Below are 14,898 nucleotides of genomic sequence, written 5' to 3'. Positions count from 1 at the left end.
CTATGGGGGACAAGGGACAGCTATTAAAAAAAAAAAACAAAAAAACACCAAAAAAACAAAAACCCCCAAAAACCAAAACCAAACACCACAACCAACCAAAAAGATTAATTTTAAAAAAAGAATAATTAACTTGTATTTTGTCATGTGGTTTCACTGAAAGTATGTTGTGGGCTCCTCTTGATCCTATTTTCTTCCAGCGCTGCATCCACTTTGGGCTGCACATACCATGTTTCATGGTCCACTCTCTGGGAGAAGGGGGAGCAGTCCTAGCAGGAGTTCCAGCCACAGGAGTGCTGGGCAAGCTGGAAGCCTGGCACACAGAGGAGAACAGGAAGAACAAGACCACAGAATGACAGTGTCTCTGGTTACCAGGGAAACGCTCCTAAATTAGAGCATTTTTTAATTTCAATCAGAATATTTGGTTCCATTTGAAGTATTTTGATAAAAAATATTTTTCAGGGGAAATTCTGTTTTTAAAGTCTGAACTTTTCTTTTTTTTTAATCAGTCTTTACAATATACAGATATGAGTTCAACAAAATTATGCTGAGTTAAGTCATTGTTATCTTTTCATTAATACCTAATCTTGTACATAACTTCATAGAAATACAGACATCATTGATGGGGCTGGAGGGACTTTAAGAGGTCCCCTGATGCAGAAGAGGATCATCTCCACCTGTATATCCCCCAACAGTCATTTAACATGCATGTATAGAAGTTCCCACTGTGGGGATTCCCCAGTCATGTTAGGTGATCTTACAGCTTCCCTACCCCTACAGTCAGTAACTTTGATATCAGTCTATTCTTTGCCACAATTTTAAAGCAGCTAAATACAAATTTTGACTGACTCTGTAAAGTAATCTTTTGGATATTTGCAGATCATTATGTATCCCAAGCATCTTCCAAATACACTAATGTCATAAACACTTTCTTGGTCAGAGGTCTATAATCCATGACCTTTCATGCTTGTTCTTTTCAGACTCTGTATTTTTCTTGAAATGTCATGCCAACAGCTCACATGAACGTTTTTATCCCAGCATGCACATTTTTGATTGCAGAAAGGATCCTACTTTTTAAGCAATATCTGCATCTTTTCCTTTGAGCTGAACAGATATCTCACTATATCCAAAACTGTGTGTTTAAACATATTTTACCCTTCATGCCTATATAACAACAATATTTTGACAATGTAATTCGTCAGTAGCATCCTCCTGTTAAGTGCTATCATCTATAATCTGAAGAAGTGATACAAATCTTAAGTACTCATAACCCTCTTGACTTGTTCATCGAAGATGATCTTACGTAGCCTTCACACCTGCCATTTCTCTGGCATTTTCCTCCACAGTATCCATTTGATGCTCATTAGGTTTTCAAGTTATTTTCCCAGCTTTTTGACTATGTGTGCAATCGTGTATTCTAAATAGGGTTGTTTATGCCCCATGTGTTTCAGTGAGTATTTTGGTAACAGTACACAAGCAGGCGATATATTTGTCCTACACATCTTTGTCCCAGCGTTCTGCAGTTCCTTCCCACTCGTGCTTGAAAATTGGAGTACACTGTTTTTTTTTTTCCTTCATCTCATCATTGTTGTTGTATTTTTTTTACCCCCTAGCATTTTTAGAACATAACATATTTTCATGTAAGTAGTGTTAATTATGTAACAGCAATTTATCTCAGATAAGATCTTTTATTTTTGTTGCAATTTGGCAATTAGAATGCAGAAAATTTCAGGCTTTGAACCCTGCCTTTTATGTCAAGTTGTCTGCCCACAGCTGATGAGTATAAGTATCTTATTTGCCTCAGAAAAGGAAGTGAAAAAAGTACCATCTGCAAATTTATTGGAAATTTAAATATCTTGGATGTATGGCCGAAGGAATAGATCATCAAGCAGTCAAAGTATTGCTCTGTAATAGTGACCAAAGGGTACTTTGATTCAACACCCTAAGAACTGTTATGAAAGGGCATCAAGAATAAAAGCAAATCTCCCTTGAAATATATCAGGATAAGACAACTGGCCAGTATCTGATGGGCAGAGAATGGTATGGCAAGGAACTTAAACGAGCCTTTTTTGCTCATGCAGCACAATTTACTGGGATTCTTTGAAGGGGTCAGCAAGCATGTGGATAAGGGAAAGCCAATTCATACAGGCTACCTGGATGTCTAAAAACTATTTCTAATAGTTTTTGTGGGAATGATTGGAGAAGAGGAAAAGCTGTTGCATGAATTAAGATAGATTAAAATGTGTAAAGCAGAAGCATAAATGGCAAGTCTCACAGTGGACTACAACAGGGAACTTTTTTGAGCTCTGATCCAACACTGAACTTAAAACCATCCTTATGTTCTAATATAGTCAATGCACCAAGCTTTTGATCCAGGACTTTTGAGTGGCTGGTAAATCTGACTTCATGTCTCCCAAAAACATCACTTTCACACCAACCTGTTCTTTAGAAGGACTTCACCTAAAACTTTTTTTGTTAGGCACCTGAAATTCGTGGGATTAAGCGCTCTACTACTTTGTTAGGAAGACTGAGTTTCTAACTTCAGCATCAGTTACGAAAGACACTTTAATGCTGGGCACACAGATTTGATCCAGTATTCCTGGATAGCTGCTTTCCTACAAAGATGGATGCTGATATTGTATCACCTTTAGGTGACAACTATGATGTCATATCATCTTTGGGAAATCTTACTGTGGTTGCACAGAACAAGCATGTTAGTCTTCCCAGTACTGTTGGTGTTTCCATGTGTTCTGCCTTATTCTTTTAATCTTATGGAAAGCATTTCTTTAGATGTTCATCTATCTCTCACCATCCCCCAAGGTACTTCAATGACACAAAATTATCACAATTGCAGATCCTAATTTAGGTATTTTTTTCCATGTTGGAAAAACACTTTAAGTCCCATGTTCTCTCTGAATTGCCATGGCACTGCTGAGCTGTGGAGGACAGTCCTCACTCCACTCTATCGCTGTCAGATTTGACTGTCCTCATCAAGCTGATCAGCTGACAAATAGACTGTATTGCCTTGAACGTCAGAGTAGATTTTTCTAACTAGGTCTAGCTACTGAGCATATGTAGGAGCCAGAATAGCAGTTGCCTGCCTTTATTTCATCCTCCTCCTCTGACAAAGCTAAACTAGCTGATGTTCCCTACCCAAAATGATCTTTAAGGCCTTTCAGCATTCTCTAATTAAACAGCTTCTAACTCTCTGAAAGAGAAACTGTAGCCCCTTCAAGCCTGCTGGGTGGGGATGATGGAAAGTAATTCCCATGGGAATACACCTTTGCACATAGGTGTCTCAAAGGATACCATGTATTACCAAGATACGTGTCCTGTAGACGTCTTAAGATACGTACCTTTCTAACTTCAGGCATTCATAGATCACTGATGCTTGAGGCTGTACATCTAAAAAGGAGTGTAAACTTCATCAGCGTTGACTAAAGAAGAATCTGCTTTCTTTTTTAATGTGCTGGCATTGCTGGCTTTCTGCTGATCTGCATCAAGGCTCTCTGGTGTACAGAAAGCCCTAATAACACGAGCTCCTGATAGCCCTCACTCTTACACCCTGGCAGAGGCAGATCCTGCTCAACATGGCAAGACAGTGAGTTTTGTTTTGGGACCTACACGACTCAGAGATGGGGACACTTCCCAAGGATACACAGTGTCAAAGGATGTGAGTGTACACTCAGTGGTACACTGAGTATTGCTGTGCTGTGACTAATGTACCTATTTGGTATGTTTTCCTCATACAGCCATATTTAAATCAGTGACCAGATATGAGCTGAGGGAAGAACATTTATACAGCAAATACCAGCATGTCTTTGCTTCCTACGTTTTTGGCCTCTTCTACAGCATGGTGCACAGTCCATTTCCCAGGGACTGTATGTCCCGAAGCTTGTATACTGTATCAACCTATAGCAACTGGTCAAGTAATAGTTATCAATTTAAGTAATCTAAGATCACCCACACAGGTTCACCTGCAAATGCCCATGAGTCCAGCTGGCTATGTTGTTAATTTATCCTATTCTCCTTTTGCATGGTCCAGTCTCTGAAGCTTTTGATCTTTGATGCTGAAAGTTTAAAATGGGAACTGAGAGCTGTTTTGTCATTAGAGATGTTTAGGGCTACGTGGTAGCTAAAAAGAGAGTATGTATTTCTTTCCATACTAACCATTCATATATGGTGGCAGTGACTGTAGAGACCTGATGTGGATGACCCAGCTAGACTGTTCCAATTCTCTTTTTCCTCTCTCTTGAAGGACTGCTGTTCTTCAGTGAAAGGTAAATAACCCTTTTTTCCTCTGACCCAGAAATACTTATATGAGTCATAATGTTCTAAAAGTGCCTGTTGGTGTGAAATCCTTCTTTGGGTTTCAAGGTTGTTTCAGAACAAAGTGGATTTTAATTCTTCATAAATGTTTTACTTTATTGTTCTCAGAACAAGGGATGAAGGACCCTATATATGATTTTATTAACACAGAGCAAATATATGACTGTTTACTTCTGATCTCGTAACTGCACCCTAGCAAAGAAAGAAAGGAGAAATGAGGAAAAGAGACCGCAGAGATTTAAGCAATTCTGAGAAGGGCAGAAGAGAAATCAGTGCTTCTAGAGAGTCTCTGTCTCCTAAATTTCTCTGTAGGGTCTACTGGACCATCTGTAATCCCCAGGGAGGAGGATTTTAAGGACTATTGGAGAGGTCACTGAGACTTGAAGACTTTTATAATTTTTCTTCCTGAGCCAAAGAGTTTTCCCCCAAACACCTCAATGTTATTCAGCATAAGGTTATTCTGACTCAGGTGAGTAAAGAGAGCTTATCTTTTAATGAACTCAGGTAGGCACCACACCATAACTAAAACTTGCTCTTAAAACTGAAAGTTCCTTGAAACAAACTCCTTTGTAAGTGGAACGAGAGTAGGAGAGAAGGAGGCAGAACAAATGGAAAAATTGCTGGGAATATGAAAATTATACAGGGCTGATAATGAGTTTATCAAAAAGAAGAGCTGGCTAAAAGATGTAGGAGGACAGTGACAGCTTTGCCAGGTTTTCTTGTTTTTTTAATCACTATTCAATGTTTCACAAAAAATGATCTGTTCTATAGAAATAATGTTTTGAGGTACTTGATATATGGTAGTTAGAAAAGCCTCTTGCAACTCTAGAGGTATTTTTCTTTGTGTCTTTGGAGAAACTGTGACCCTGTAGGTCTCAGATGAACACCCCTCCTAAGTTTATTTGTTAAACAGCACAAACAATTGGCCTAACATGAGCAGAGTTGGGAAATACTTAGCTAAGTTTGGCAGCCTGGAACTGAGCCTTGGGTGACTACAGAAGCAGGGAGGGAATGCAGTGAATGGCACCATCATTGTCATTCAGGAGGTATTTAAGATAGTGCTATGGCAATGAATGGCACTATAATGACTATACTGCTTTGTGCTCCCCTTTGTAAACAAACCCATGAAGACAAGAGTTCCTCATTCTGGTGCAGATCTAAAGTTGAGTTATGAGTACAGGTAAACAAAGTGCAAGGCAATATCTGGTGCACCAAGAAATTAGGACTGCACAAGCAACAGACCTCAACAGTTGCAGGCAACCATGTCAACACACGTCAAGGTTTCAAGGGTTTATATATGTGCCTATATGTGCCTCTTTCTTCTGTACAGAAATCCACATCATGAGCCATAAAACATTGTAAGAAACTTAAAAGCAGTAGTAAAAGGTGGGAAACTGAAAGTATAATATATTGCAGAAAAAGTGCAAGAAAGAGATAGTTCTGCTGATGTCCAATGTCCCTGTGATAGCTCGCAATCTGTTTTAGAGAAGACTTACAGATGGTTCCTGGGAAGCAAGTCCAGAGTACAGAGAAGGCATTGAGACACACACCACATGAGATGCAACAGTACACCTCCCAGAGAAGTTCCCTCCACATCCATATCTGGTTGTCAACTTGCAGTCAAGTGTCTGCACAGGTACTCTGACTATTGCCCCAGGTTTGCAGTTGGGAAGGCAGAGGTACAAGATATTAGTGATATACTCCCACCATGAAGCAGAGATATGAGGAGATCCCAGCTCCTATCTCTTGTGCTGATTCTTTACAATGGTAAAATCAGAAGAAAAGACGAAAACTGATCAGAGAGAGCCGTGATTGTGGTTACACTGGAGGATGCCGGGATCTGAGTTTTACTATGGGGAGATTATCATTAGCAAAGATGTCCTGAGATCAGACAAGGTTAAACAGAAAGGCTGGAAGCAGCGACAGCAGTGTGATGTTAGGAATTATTTTTTGCACTGTGACTGGTTTTGCGCACACGGTAACTGCTGTACATTGGTGCCATCTACTGCCTGGCCGGTGGCTGTCCCTGCCCCACCCTCTGTGCGCATCACCTGAACTGCGGGTAGCAAAAGTGCAAAACAGGTAGGAAAAACTACAATTCTATGTTGATGCCATGACATAAGAAAAAATGTAATTGTCATGGTGGTAACAGCACCGATTCAAAGTGAACAGACCTTTTACCAAGCCACACAGCTCACTGGCTTTGGAGGTAGGACAGAAATCACAGCTGAGCATCTCTTTGGCGTGGAGGTAACAAGAAGGAATCAACCGGATTCCGTGACTATGCCCATGTGCTGTGGCATGGTAAACCACATCTGATCCCCTTGCAAATACCAACAGCAGTGAGACAGTACCCCTGAAAGACATGGGAGGAGGTGCTGCAGCTTTTGCAATGTTGATTGTATATGGCTGCTTCCCTGGTGCCAAAGCAGAGGTTCATGTGACATCTGTGCCAGGAGCCTGGCACTAGAGGATAACCTCTAGCTCACACCCTGAAGCCCCTGCAATTGTCATCATGAGCAGACAGATGTCCACCTCTGAAAGCTCTCTTTGCATGCCAGGGCTTCTCTGTAGTTCCTGTCTCTCTTTTAATGTAATTATGATAACCCACTCATTAAGCTTTTGTGGTGATCCTTTAAGCTGCTGTTTACAGCTGCTGTAGAATTAATACATGAAGGATGTCTTGATCAGCACAGTTCACATCATCACAGTTAACTCAGATGAGGCTATTCCAGAAAACTTTGTGTGCAGGGAAGGCACAAATATGATGTTTAAGTGTGAAAAAGAAAGAATTTCTGGTTGTATCTAGGGTTATGCTATCAGGAGACTGAATAATGACCAGGTTCCTCACATATGTTAGATGCTGCCTCCTTAAGTAGCCATAGAAATTGTGAAAACTCTTTTAATCCTCTACAGTTATTCAGATTAAACTTCAGTATTACCTGAGCCTATGTTGAGTTGATGTACAGGATCCTTATTAAGAGCCTGTATGCTGCCTTGCATTCAGCAGCAGCAGTGTTTTCAGTGAGCAGTGGCATCTGACAAAAAAATCTAAAGAAATGACAAGGACAGAGGGAAGCAGAAAAAAAAGTTAAAACCTCCCAGGAGAAGAAGGGTCTGAGCTAAGTAAATGGAAATTCAAGAGTACCCTTTGTGCCTTGAATCCTTAGAAAATCCTAAGGAGGAACACTTCATAACATTAAAGAACAGTAAATGTAAAATCTGAAATGTCTTTGCATCAGATATCGTTGATGTATTTCAGTGTCCAAATAAGTGGCTGAGAGGGTTCAACATATTCAATATACTGTGCCTTCTTTGTGAGTGTGCTATCCTCCTTTTACAGGCAGCCAAAATCCTGAATCCCAGGTCTGTGACCAGCCACCAAGTCTGTACCCAAGTGACAAGAGCAGTGCCAGCAGCAGTAACAAAGGCCAACTTCCAATAGACTTGCCCAGAGGAAAAGGAAGAGTTCTTGAAGACAGACATGGTATTTGCCTGACTCACAGTTCAAGGTGAAGTCTCACTTAATGACACAGGTCTGCATGTTTATTTTGTCCTAAATCTTTTCAATCTGTGGGCAAATGCTGACTTTTCTAAAGTGTGATTCTTAAGCCTTGCTCGATCATTATGATTACAAGGTAAGGTCATAAGCAAAGACATTTAAGCTCTTATGGAGTGCCTGGGTTCAAAAGGATCTATCTCAGTTTCTCTACTTGATTTCCTCTACTTCAAATGAAGATCAATATTCATCATAAATCACCCAAAGCCAACTCTTATCCGTGAATAAAAACTTTTATAAATAAGAATGTATATATTTGTTATTATGGAAATTACTATTTAGAAAAAAAGAGCAAACCCCAAAACAACCCACAACTAAAAGTGGTTTCACTCTCCTTTTAAATTAATTAGAAAATTCAGTAGAAATTATGGAATAAAGCCTTTCTTGGTAACTCAGTTTTATACAAATTGAACACAAACTCTTTCTGAGAATATGAGAATAAAGGAAGAACAAGTTCCCAGAGCTGCAAATCAGTGGAGACTGCCTTTCAGGAGAAGAAACTTGAATTTCCCTCTGGGAGCGGATCCCACACATGACTTTCAGGAAGACCAGCCATGGCCACCAACAGATGCACTATCAGAGCCAAACGTAAGCCTCTGGGGGAGTGTGATCTGACAAGCAGCTGCCACTGCTGAAAACTTTCTTTGTAGACCCTGACATCTGGCTTTTTCAGCTGCCAAGCTTGACCTCTTCTGAGATGCCACAGGAGACAAGTCGCTGCATCAGGTAGGAAACCAGGAGGACAAAGATCATAATCTGATGTGACCGGGAGGTAGGAGATGAGGCTGGCTGGATGTAAGGCACTAATTTGTAGATCCTTTGTGGCTTCTTTTATTTTCTACTGTTCTTCTCGTGACTTTGCAGTTCTAGGTGCATATATTACAGTAGTAGAAGAAAAGAACGGTAAAAGAAAAGAATGGGAAGGGTTGCAAAAGAACTTAATCTATGTCTGCATATTTGAAAGGTTGGCATAATTTGATGTGGCTTCAAATCAAAGCTCCAAACGCAAGTGAGGTGAGGCAAGTAGTCATGCATCAGTGATTTCTGAGCATTAGACAGTGAGAATGAAAATGAAGGTTGACAAGCTGGTGGTCTCTTAAACCACCCTGGATATTGGGGACCTGGTGACAGGAGATCCACCTTGAGCTTGACATGGCATGGCAATGTTCAGGTCTGTGCCTGAAGCTCGGCTCCCTGCTGGTGCACAGGGTTTTTGTTCGGTGCACAGAGGACAAGCGCTTCAGACCTTTTCCAGGTGAGGGTGAGATGAGGCTGAGGCTTTTTCAGGTACTGAATAAGCCAAGATTTCATTTCAAGTGGTGGTCATTTGAGAAATAAATGGTGATAGAGGGTGAAGGGAAGTTCATGTTGCTACTCTAGGCGTGACTGCATCACCACAGTTAAAACAAGGTGTTTATTTTCCATGGCTTGCCAGCTGCTGGCTGTACAGGGAAGGAGGAAAAGACCAAGATGAGTCACTCTGACAGCAGGGTTTCTTACTCCTTCTTAAGTTATCTAGTCCCAATGTGAAAGACAGGCTAGGTCACTGGTTTCAATGACGATAGCACTTCAAGTTGCCTCTTGGCACTGTGCAAAGAATCTGTTTTCCAAAAAGTTTAAATGGTTCTTTGCTTTATAATAACTTTTGCATATAATTGACTGAACTGCTTTGTTCAAAACTTGGCTCCTACCTAGACCTCAGTGAGGAGGAAAAGAAATTGCCTGAGTTTAAATACTCCCCTGTTTATAATTCAAACACTGCAGCATGGAGCTATTGCATGAGAACTGGGAAGTGAACCTGACTACAAGCCAGCTCTTCACAAATGTGAAACAAATGTCAACCTTTCATTATCCAAAACAAAATGTAAAGAGTTCAGAAGTAAATCACTTTTTAATCTCTCTCATTGACAAGTGGAGATATTTCTAGCAATGATGAGTGTCTTTACCATAAATATCTTAGAATAGTAGAATTGTAGAATGGGTTGGGTTGAAAGGTACATTAAAGATCATCTAGTTCCAACCCCTTGCCATGGGCAGGGACACCTTCAGTAGATCAAGTTGCTCAAAGGCCTGGCCAGCCTGACCTTGAACACTTCCAGGGATGGGGCAGCCACAGCTTCTCTGGACAACCTGTTCCTCACCACCCTCATAATGAAGAATTTCTTCCTTATATCTAATTTTAAATCTACTCTCTTTCAGTTAAAAGCCATTAATCTTTGTCCTGTCACTGCATGCCCTTGTAAAAAGTCCCTCTCCAATTTTCTAGTAGGCTTCCTTCAGATACTGGAAGGCTGCTATGCATCTTTAGCAAAAATCTTTTACATCCAGCATATACAGATTATTGCCAGGAATTATTAGATTGAACAGTACCTTTTAAAATCTACCAGGAGATGGCAGAGTTGGACTTAGACAATTACATTTTTGTGTAAACTAATCACTGAAAATTCATACTAAAAAAAAGTCTTTGAGCTCTGTAGAGAACAAACCAGAGCCAGTCATTAAAATTACATCTTCCCATCACATGGAATTGCACATCTGTATAAAACCAATAGTAGCAAACAAACTAGCTCTGTCTAGACCTAAAATCAGGCACCAAAAAATAGACTCCCTTCTGAATATCCCTGGCCACAATGGAGGGGATTACTTGGATCACAATGTGTAAGAAAATTGAGGAGTGATTTGGTGATACCTCTATTTTTCCCAGAGTCAGGCAAAGCAAAAAGCCAATCAGCAACAGCTATGAAATGATTTCCAGAGATGACAGAAATGCACATGATAGCCCACAGCTAACAGCCAGTGTTACCATTAAACTTCCATGAATACATTTACCATAAAGAGAAAGTTGCACACTTCTTGGAAAGTGCTTACCCTTACACATTAGCACTGCTAAGCAGCTCCCTCCAAAAATAGTATTTTCCCACTGCTACAGTGATGTGTCCCACTCAGTGAAGTTGCTGTCTTTAAGGGTATCCTGAGAATTAGATTTCCTGTGCTTCAAAATGAGAGGGTGTGTGGAAGTGATGAAAATGCTTCACTATTAAGAAAGCAGTTAGCAACATGTGCCCCGGACTCTGGAAGCACAGGTCAGCATTGCTTGGCTACTGACAGCAGAATCATACAGATTCCTCTTGGGAAATCTGGCTGTCTCTACATTTTAGGACTGCCCTGAAAACATGTTCCGTCTCCCTTAGCTGTGTGAAATTATGTTGTTGGGTAGCTAGAAGATAATTTAGGCTGTGCTCAATTATCACATTCAAGGGACGGGATATGATGACTTCTAATTAACTTCTGCCTAGTTATATTGTAAACATGCAAGTGCACACACACAAGTAATATTATGAACATCATATATGGTATAAATACATGTTGTACATATATATGTTATAAATTTTTGACCAGATACACTGCCCTTTGGAGATTAAAATGCCATCTTGGAGTTACTGCTCCATGGAGAACCTTGCCTGTGCATCTCCCGCCTTTCTAAAATAGTTTATTCCACTCTTTATGGGCTTTGCGGTTTTTTTTTAGCACTTTCAGTGCCTGGTTGAGGTGCGATTTTCACTTTTCCACTAGATGGCAGATTGTCGTAGTTGAAATTCTTGTGCGCTTATGAGCATCGTCAACTTACCAGCTTTGTAGTTGAACTCTTTCATGTACAAAGAAAACATTAAAACCAGAATAAACATGGTAACGCATTCTTCACCAATTTGTTTAAAATTCAGTATGCTTGTTTGCTTATTTATAGAGCTTACTATACATCGTTCTGACATTTTGTTGCATATGAAGCAGCATGTATGGTTCCCAAGAGCATCAGATGTATGCGCTTTGCACAGCTACTTTGGGGCTCTTCAGAAAGGAGCGTGTTGGCCAAAATATTTCTGTACAGATCTTGGCTATGTACTGTGGCTCTCTGGGATTTCTGGACACTAGGCATTTCAGGAAGTCCAGCACTATGACACAAAACCCTAAAGGAATTGAACCTACTTTCTAAGAGTTGATAACTCTCCTGGTTGTGTATTGCAGGTATTTTCAGTGCCCTTCTCCCTTGCAAGTGGTGAGCTCCCTTCACTAAAACAGGTCCAGGTCTTCAGAAAGTCCCAGCAATAAAATCTGCAATCCCGGTGCTCCTGTGTTTGTGCGAGATTCTCCAGTTCCCAGGTCTGGTTTCAAAATTCAAGGCAAACTCCACTAGAGCTACCAGATTTTTCCTGTTCCACTCAAACTCATAAATTGGTACAGATCCTGGGAAAGACAACCATGAATCACAAGACCATTCAGCTGAGTCCAGGTTTTCTCATCTGGAATGTTAAATTTATAATCTTCAGAAATTCTTCTGGGGATAGACTTGTGCTAGTGTCATTCACGAAGTTTAATGGATTTTTTTTCCTGCTTATTTTGGTGTAAGAGAGATCAGTATTGGTCACATTTATTTCTCCCCTACCAGTAACTAAGTTTGCTGTACTGCTTTCCTGACTGCAGTCTCTGCTAAGGAAGTAGATTAAGTGTAAAGGTATCACAGTATCACAGTATGCTAGAGATTGGAAGGGACCTCAAAAGGTCATCTAGTCCAATCCCCCTGCTGGAGCAGGAACACCTAGATAATGTTACACAGGAATGTGTCCAGGCGGGTTTTGAATGTCTCCAGGGAAGGAGACTCCACAACCTCCCTGGGCAGCCTGTTCCAGTGTTCCGTCACCCTCACTGAGAAGAAGTTCCTTCTCAAGTTTAAGTGGAACCTCTTGTGTTCCAGTTTGTACCCATTACCCCTTGTCCTATCATTGTTTGCCACTGAGTAGAGCCTGGCTCCATCCTCGTGACACTCCCCCTTTATATATTTATAGACACTAATAAGGTCACCCCTCAGTCTCCTCCAAACTATAGAGACCCAGCTCCCTCAGTCTTTCCTCATAAGGGAGATGCTCCACTCCCTTAATCATCTTCGTTGCCCTGCGCTGGACTCTCTCCAGCAGCTCCCTGTCCTTCTTGAACTGAGGGGCCCAGAACTGGACACAATATTCCAGATGGGGTCTCACCAGGGCAGAGTAGAGGGGAAGGAGGACCTCTCTCGACCTACTAACCACCGCCCTTCTAATACACCCCAGGATGCCATTGGCCTTCTTGGCCACAAGGGCACAGTGTTGGCTCATGGTCATCCTGTCGTCCACTAGGACCCCCAGGTCCCTCTCCCCTACACTGCTCTCTAACAGGTCGTTCCCCAACCTATACTGGAACCTGGGGTTGTTCCTGCCCAGATGCAGGACTCTACACTTTCCCTTGTTATATTTCATCAAGTTATTCCCTGCCCAACTCTCCAGCCTGTCCAGGTCTCGCTGGATGGCAGCACAGCCTTCCGGCGTGTCAGCCACTCCTCCCAGCTTAGTGTCATCATCAAACTTGCTGATAGTACACTCAATTCCCTCATCTAAATCGTTGATGAATATATTAAATAATACCGGTCCCGGTACTGACCCTTGAGGCACTCCACTAGTTACAGGCCTCCAACTAGACTCCGCCCCATAGACTACAACTCTCTGGCTTCTCTCCTTCAGCCAGTTCACAGTCCACCTCACTACCTGATCACCCAGACCACACTTCCTCAATTTAGCTGTGAGGATGCTGTGGGAGACTGTGTCAAATGCTTTGCTGAAGTCAAGGTAGACCACATCCGCCGCTCTGCCATCATCCATCCACCGTATTTCCTCATAAAAGGCCATGAGATTGGTCAAGTATGACTTCCATGTCTCTATCCAAAACCACAGCACAGATTTCACATGCCCAGCTCAAACAGCGATGGGGATCCAAGCTCCGTTAGTTGTGAAGCAGCCACTGGCACCTGAAATGTCACTTCTGAAGGAGCATGTGTGAGCTTTGCATACAAAGGCAAACAACAAATTGCACTTATGGAAGTTTCTGCTTTGTCATGTGCTCTTGTCTCAGCAATGGGGGCCTTTTAACAGCCCCGGGGAGGTGTGATGTACTCAAACCTATCTGTATCTGTTTTCCTAAGTGTAGTGCAAGTCTTTTAAACTTTAATTTGGGAGGATCAATGCTTCCTAATAGGTTTTCAAAGTCATGGAGCCATCTCCCATTTTCCTGCTATCTAGTTAAGAACCTTGGCATCTTGTGGTGCTAATTAGAGCTTTTTACAACTAGACTGACCCATTGGACTGTGGCAGCATCAGGCATACAAAGGTCACACAGCCTCTTTTTGTTTTTGCAAATGCTGCTCAGAGATGGCTGTGTCTTGGAAGGTGGTGATCTTGCTTCTTCAAGTATCTACTTTGAATGTTTCTTATTGTGGCAGATTAGCACTGATCGGACATAATAATGAGGACAATCCTGCAGCCCCATGCTGCTGGGAGCTTCCTTACTGCTGTTACATGGTAATATTTTCCATGCACTTTTGTAGGTGTCAAGCTCCCAAAGCAATTCTCCAGGGTTTGCTTTTGAGGGCTTTTTTCCCCCTTGTTTCCCTGCCCCAGGATTCTACTAACTTGTTAATGTAAAAGGTGGATTTGCAGATCCCTCTCTCAGGGGGAGTTTGGCTCTTCAGAGAGCTGTACAAGTCCAGCAAATAAAGCTGTGTGGACATATTTCCTTTTCCCCAGATATAGCCATTCCTTCAGGCTCCCAGCCTGCTTCAAACTCATTCCCATTTGTGTCCATCTGTAATCTGCTGCAAGTCGTCTGTTGCCAAATATCGTTTTGACAACACACAAACAGAAGATCCCTAGAAACTATCTGAATTGATCTAATGGAAAGCTGAAGACCTGGGTCAATGAAAAGACCGGTTATACAGCAGTGACAGGATTTCTGTGCATAAAAAAACTTGTGTCTAGAAGTCCAGTATTTCGCAGACTGCAGAAGTGGGAGTTTTATATCATTTCCAACTCCCTAATAGTGTTGCCAACTCTCATGATTTTATCATGAGTCTCATGATATTCTTCTTAAAAGCTTAGTTTCTGGAGTCAGGCAATTACATGAGAATCTCTCTTTTAACATTCGTTCCTTAG

The 14,898-nt window shown here is 41.5% G+C and overlaps 1 long non-coding RNA gene across 2 annotated transcripts; it reads left to right on the top strand.

Annotated features, from left to right (window-relative positions):
- The first annotated feature begins 718 nt into the window (after positions 1–718).
- LOC134157795 (uncharacterized) lies at positions 719–8,177 on the top strand. 2 transcript variants are annotated; one of them, XR_009962468.1, is made up of 4 exons: positions 719–3,598; positions 4,187–4,277; positions 4,639–4,795; positions 7,670–8,177. It is a non-coding gene; the product is annotated as an uncharacterized LOC134157795 (long non-coding RNA). The 2 variants fall into 2 exon arrangements; XR_009962467.1 differs by lacking the exon at positions 719–3,598 and having other exon boundaries at positions 4,007–4,277.
- Positions 8,178–14,898: the final 6,721 nt, after the last annotated feature.

The sequence above is a fragment of the Pezoporus occidentalis genome, unplaced genomic scaffold (assembly GCF_034315485.1).
Source record: "Pezoporus occidentalis ecotype Australia unplaced genomic scaffold, CSIRO_AGI_Poc_V1 ctg12, whole genome shotgun sequence".
NCBI classification, from domain to species: domain Eukaryota; kingdom Metazoa; phylum Chordata; class Aves; order Psittaciformes; family Psittacidae; genus Pezoporus; species Pezoporus occidentalis.
This window is presented reverse-complemented; position numbering and strand designations above follow the sequence as displayed.